This window comes from Gossypium hirsutum, chromosome A08 (assembly GCF_007990345.1).
Source record: "Gossypium hirsutum isolate 1008001.06 chromosome A08, Gossypium_hirsutum_v2.1, whole genome shotgun sequence".
NCBI lineage: Eukaryota > Viridiplantae > Streptophyta > Magnoliopsida > Malvales > Malvaceae > Gossypium > Gossypium hirsutum.
This window is the reverse complement of record NC_053431.1, coordinates 54,193,106-54,200,678: the sequence shown is the minus strand read 5'-3', so window position 1 is coordinate 54,200,678 and position 7,573 is coordinate 54,193,106.

Sequence of the window (7,573 nt, the reverse complement as noted above, 5' to 3'; positions counted from 1 at the left end):
AATTTTCTCATATAAGTCCTATTGACTAAATTCACATGCAATCGACTAAATCGAAGCTTGAAATTTTCACACATTCATGATTACATATTCTAGACAATAAACATCACATTCAAACCTTTCGGTGACTCGGTTTAGCGGTCCCGAAACCACTTCCCGACTAGGGTTAATTTTGGGCTGTCACAACTCTCCCTCACTTAAGAAATTTTCGTCCTCGAAAATCTTACCAGTAAATAGGTTTGGATATCGTTCTTTCATCGAGCTCTCGGGTTCCCAGGTTGCTTCCTCGATCCCGTGTTTGAGCCATAACACCTTAACCAACGGAACCCTTTTATTTCGCAACTCTTTCACTTCACGAGCTAGGATACGAATCGGTTCTTCTTCATAGCTCAAGTCAGATTGAATTTCAACTTCTGAGGGATTAATCACATGTGACGGATCGGATCTATAACATCGAAGCATGGAAACATGGAAGACATCGTGCATTCTTTCAAGTTCAGGGGGCAAAATCAATCTATATGCAACCGGCCCCACTCGTTCAGAAATTTTGTACGGCCCAATGAATCTCGGGCTCAACTTGCCTTTACGGCCAAATCTGAGTACCTTCTTCCAAGGTGACACTTTAAGAAACACTTTATCTCCCACCTGATATTCAATGTCCTTTCGTTTTAAATCCGCATACGATTTTTGACGATCTGTGGCTACCTTCAGACTTTCGCGGATTACCTTTACTTTTTGTTCGGCATCTTTAATCAAATCAACTCCGAAAATTTTACTTTCACCAAGCTCGGTCCAAAACAATGGCGTACGGCATTTACGACCGTACAAAGCCTCATACGGTGCCATCTTAATACTTGATTGAAAACTATTGTTGTAAGCGAATTCAATCAAAGGTAAATACCGTTCCCATGAACTACTGAACTCGAGGATGCAACATCTCAACATATCCTCAAGTATCTGAATTATCCGCTCGGATTGACCATCGGTTTGGGGGTGAAAAGCGGTGCTAAAATGCAGCTTGGTACCCAAAGCTTCTTGCAATTTCTTCCAAAATCGCGAGGTGAATCTCGGATCTCTATCCGACACGATAGAAATAGGTACTCCATGTAATCTCACAATCTGAGAAACATACAATTCGGCTAGTTTATCCAATGAAAAATCCGTACGCACGGGGATAAAGTGAGCCGACTTAGTCAGCCTATCAACAACAACCCAAATCGCATCCTTCTTACTTGCGGACAATGGCAGTCCGGACACAAAGTCCATTGTGACTCGGTCCCATTTCCACTCGGGTATCATGATCGGCTGAAGTAACCCTGAAGGCACTTGATGTTCCACTTTCACTTGTTGACATATTAAACATCTCGAAACAAAGTCGGAGATGTCTCGTTTCATACCACGCCACCAAAACCGACGTTTCAAGTCGTTGTACATTTTCGTGCTCCCCGGGTGAATTGACATTCGGCTACAATGGGCTTCGTTCAGAATCATCGGAATGAGTTCCGAATTCCTTGGAACACACAAACGACTTCTAAACCTCAAACAACCATCATCATCAATCTGAAACTCCGATTCCTTGTTCGGAACACACTCAGCTCGTTTTGCAACCAATTCCTCATCGACTTTCTGAGCTTCACGAATTTGATGAGTCAATAATGGTTTGGCTTTTAATTCAGCTACTAACACATTGTCAGGTAGAACAGACAAGTGTACATTCATCGCTCACAAAGCAAACAGTGATTTCCGGCTTAAGGCGTCCGCAACCACATTAGCCTTTCCCGGGTGGTAATCAATGACAAGCTCGTAATCTTTCAACAACTCAAGCCAACGTCTTTGTCGCAGATTCAAGTCTCGTTGAGTCATCAAATATTTGAGACTTTTGTGATCCGAAAACACATGGCACTTCTCACCAAACAAATAATGTCGCCATATTTTCAATGCAAACACAATGGCGGCTAGTTCGAGATCATGGGTCGGATAATTTCTCTCGTGTGGCTTCAATTGTCTCGACGCATAGGCCACAACTCGACCTTCTTGCATCAATACGCAACCCAACCTAAGTAGGGATGCGTCACTATAAATGACAAACTCTTTACCCGATTCGGGTTGCACCAAAATTGGAGCTTCAGTCAAATGAGTTTTCAGTTGATCGAAGCTTTTCTGACATTTCTCCGTCCATTCGAACTTAACATCCTTTTGAAGTAGCTTTGCCATTGGTGTGGCTATCATCGAGAAACCTTTGACAAATCGTCGGTAATAACCGGCGAGCCCTAGAAAGCTCCGGACTTCGGTAACATTTCTCGGAGGCTTCCAGTTAAGTATGGCTGAAATTTTGCTCGGGTCAACTCGAATACCCGATGCGGATACCACATGACCCAAGAAGCTAACCTCTCTTAACCAGAACTCACACTTACTGAACTTAGCATATAACTGCTTATCCCGCAAAATTTGCAACACTAGCCTCAGATGCTCAGCATGTTCGGTCTCATCTCTTGAATAGACCAAGATGTCATCAATAAACACAACTACGAACCGATCCAAATACGGCCTGAAGATCCGATTCATCAAATCCATAAACACCGCAGGGGCATTAGTGAGCCCGAACGGCATCACTAAGAACTCGTAGTGACCGTACCTCGTTCTGAAAGCAGTTTTGGGTACGTCCGAATCTCGAATCCGCAACTGATAATAACCCGATCTCAAATCTATCTTTGAAAACACTGATGCTCCCTTTAATTGATCAAACAGATCATCAATACGCGGTAACGGATACTTATTCTTTATCGTCACTTTATTCAGTTGACGATAGTCAATGCACAACCTCATGGTTCCGTCCTTCTTTTTCACGAACAATACTGGTGCACCCCAAGGTGAGAAACTCGGTCGAGCGAAACCTCTATCCGTCAATTCTTGCAACTGAGCTTTCAACTCTTTTAACTCGGTTAGTGCCATACGATACGGAGCGATCGAAATTGGCGTAGTTCCAGGTACAAGCTCAATACCAAACTCTACCTCCCGAACAGGTGGCAAACCCGGTAACTCTTCAGGAAAAACATCCGGGTATTCACAAACCACCGGCACCGATTCGGGTTTCTTTTCTAACTCCTTGTCATCAAGTACATACGCGAGGTACGCTTCGCACCCTTTCCTTACATATTTCTGAGCCAACATTACTGATATTACAGCTGGCAACCCCCTTAAGTCCGCAGACTCAACTCGGATTATTTCGTTATTTGCGCACCTCAAATCGATAGTCTTGCTTTTGCAATTCACAACCGCATCATGCGCGGTTAACCAATCCAAACCAAGAATAACATCAAACTCGTCGAACGGCAAAAGCATCAAATCGGCCGGAAAACAGGATTCTCGGATTATTAGAGGGCATCTCTTACACACTTTATCAACAAGTACGCATTGACCCAAAGGGTTTGATACTCGAATTACGAGCTCAGTAGACTCAACAGGTAGAGTCTTACTGGTTGCTAAGGTTTCGCATACATATGAATGAGTAGAACCAGGGTCAATCAATGCAATCACATTAGTATCAAAGAGAGTGAAGGTACCAGTGATGACGTCGGGGGAGGATGCCTCCTCTCGTGCGCGAATGGCATATGCTCTAGCAGGAGTACGGTTCTCGGCTCGATCGGCCGTATCAGAGGCCCCCCTCTGACTACCACCCCTGCCTCCTAAAATTCTCGGTGGTCTACCTCTAGATGTCACTCCACTAGGTCTTGCACCTTGAATCTTATTCTTCTCATCCAGCTCCGTGCAATCTCTAATGAAGTGGTCCTTCGAACCGCATCCGTAACAGGCCCTGCTAGTAGACTTGCCCCAACATTCACCTAGGTGTCGTCTTCCACATTGGGGACATTCAGGTTTCTCGTGACGATTATTGCCCACACTAGCTACCGAAGTAGCTCGGGAGCCCATCGATGGTCTTGCCCTGATGGAAATTCCCGCAGTTGCCCTCGACTTATTAATGTCCTCCCTGAACTTCTTTATAGCTGAGAACGGAGCTTTACCCGTCGATCTTTTACGATAATCTCTAGCTTCAAATTCAGCCTTCCTCTTCTCCTTTCCAAGTTCTTCCGCCTTGCAGGCTCGTTCGACTAGTGTTACGAATTCTTTTATTTCCAAAATACCCATTAGTAGCTTTAAATCTTCATTCAATCCTTCCTCGAATCTTTTGCACATAGCAACCTCATCAGCTACACACTCCCGGGCATACCTACTGAGTCTTACGAATTCATGTTCGTATTCAGATACAGTCATACGGCCTTGCTTGAGTTCCAAGAACTCCTTACGCTTCTGATCAATGAACCGTTGGCTAATAAATTTCTTTCGGAATTTCGTTTGAAAGAAGTCCCAAGTTACTCGCTCGTTCGGGACTATGGAAATCAAGGTCCTCCACCAATAGTAGGCTGAGTCTCGCAACAAAGATACAGCACATTTTAGACATTCGTCGGGTGTGCATGACAATTCATCGAACACCCGAATGGTGTTATCAAGCCAGAACTCGGCCCTTTCGGCATCATCAGTTACTATGGCCTTGAACTCCTCGGCCCCATGCTTCCTAATCAAGTCTACAGGTGGCTTACTCAGCCTCACAGGATCAGCGACTGATGGCATTACAGGCTCTTGGGGTGGATTATTCAAATTTGGGAATTGTTGGACAGCCGGGTTGGTTCGGGCATATTGCGCGACCCACTCATTCATCATGGTAAAGAAGGCTTGTTTAGCCCCCTCACCTTGATTATTCGCAGATGACTGAGGTTCAACAGGCGGCGTCCCTTGTGCAGGAGCAGCCGCTACGCTCTCAACGTCATCCGCTAGGGTTCTTTCTTCACCGGGGTCCATTTACTAATCAAAATAAAAACATTTCAACCGTCGGAAGTCATCACACATTTAAACATTAACATTCGGCATGTATAGCTAGACTCATACGCGCTATGGTAGTCCTAGAACCGACTAAACCATAGCTCTGATACCAATCAAATGTAACACCCCGAACCCAAAACCGACACCGGAGTCGAACACGAGGTGTTAACTGACTTTAACCTCTTATAAAATTTATTTTCCAGACACTGCCCAATCTGTGTACTAGTCGTTTTAAAAATCATATCTTGAGTTTCGTAACTCGAAAATCAGTTTCGTAATTTTTCCCAGAAACTAGACTCATGTGCCCATCTATGTATTTTTCTAGAATTTTTGGTCGGGCCAATTAGTACAGTTTATTAGTCAAAGTCTCCCATGTTGCAGGGGTCGACTACACTGACCTTTGCCCATTACGACTTGGATATCTCCCTGCACGGGCTTCAATACTGATGCCGTTTGTTTCTATGAAAACTAGACTCAGAGAGGAATCTATACATATATGGTACGACCCGTAATTATCTCTGGTTAATTTATAATGAATTTCCAAAGTCAGAGCAGGGAATCCAGAAACCGTTCTAGCCCTGTCCACAAAAATCTGATTATCTCTTAATATACTGCCCATATGATCTTTTTGTTACTTCCTCATGAAAACAGACTCATCGAGCTTCGATTACATAATTTATTCATCAATTAATTCCACTCCTACTATTTTTAGTGATTTTTCAATCTCATGACACTGCTGCTGCCAGCATCTGTTACGAAAGTAACTAGGTCCATTCATGCCTACCCTTGATCCAACTCAATCGAACATTCGTGCCATTTTCGCATGGCTTAAAGTTTACATGCCAAAGTTCAAACACAACGTAATAGCTTATACATGCCAAAATGTTCTTCTAAGCCAACTAAGAAGAAAGTACCAAAACTTGCTATCCGGTGTGATGACTTCGATGACGACCTGACCCCGCAAAAATAGATGGGTCCAAGCAACCTATAATGGGTGACAAGGAAACACCAAGTGAGTTTATAACTCAGTAAGTCATAAGCAATGTACTACCATCCATCAATAACATTATCACAAGAGGAAACAAAATGGAACGAGACAATTTACTCCATCCATACCGAACCATACCATAGTTCCTCCCACCTATCGATTAAATTTCATATCAATTCATGCATTCACATTCCATATACTCATCAATAGGACATTGAAGCATTTTCATAAATCAATTTATTTTCGTTACAATCAAACGACTAAACGGCCTTTCACCCATCCTACGATAAATTTTATGTACGTGACTTCAAGTATATTTGTCACATAGGTTCAAACTTACCGGGCTCAACACCAAGTATAAGCATAGCACCTATTAGCCATGTACTCAGGACACTTACCCGATCCGCTGTCCGCGATCGACTCAATGGTGTCGCACACATATGTCCATAATGATTCACGAATGTATATTGATTCCGCACACCCAGTGCTATATAATCAACTCGCACACTTAGTGCTACGTAATCAAATCGTACACTTAGTGCTACATAGTCAAACTCGCACACTTAGTGCCGCATGGTCAATTCGCACACTTAGTGCATCATATTCGTTCGCACACTTAGTGCAACATAGTCAAATCGCACACTTAGTGCTGTACAATTAATCCCCGCACTTAGCGCCAATCTCATGGTCATAAATGGTTATACCCGCACGTAGTGCCGAGATCAACAACTCAGTACATCTTACCTCTTTTCTTTTCATTCAACAATTCATCATCACATACGTACATGCATATATATATGTATATTATCATTCCATCAGCATCAATACATAAACATTATGACCATTTGAAATAATACCAACTACATGCTTAACGACTTACCTCGGTTGGGTAAGACGTCAACTCGGCTTCCGATACCTTCTTTGCCTTTGCTCGATCACCTCCTTAACTCCTGACTAATCAATAATTAACTAGTAACCACCTTGCAAATATAAATCCAATTCACATGTATATGTATAATATTCCTATAACTCATGCAACTACATATCATCAAAACTAATCACCATGCACATCATTAGTAAGTTACCTTTGCTATTAAACCCAACATACAACTCTCAAGGGAGGGAATGCTTCTGTTACCCAACTATCATTCGAAATTCATCCCTTTGCCACCCTTTATGCCTAATTAAATCAAGAAACATCAACATCCTAACATAGCCGATGTGCAACATTAATCACACCTCTATCTCTTAATACTATCAAGTTCATTTACTTCTAATTTCTTAATTCCACATCTTAATGCCCATTATACATAATCAAATTTAACATCATCTATAATTTACTCATATGGCCGAATATACATACCCCCATATAATATCATTTTCATTCCATTTAACACTTAATTCCACCACATAATCACTTGGCCGATTTGGCTAGCATACAAGCCTATGACCGAATGTCCTTGACCTCTAGTCACCTAGATTTTTATTCTTTAAGCTCATCCAACTCATATTTTTCATGACAACCTCCTTAACTTCAATTTATTCACATCTTTAATCATGCTACATTCGACCATTATTAACAATAATTCATGCATCCTTTTATTAAACACTCAAAATCAACCATCTTCATACCTCATCACCAAAGACATCAAATCCAACCAAGAATGTAACATATGGCGAATATCATCTCCATCAATTAACGAATTTGAA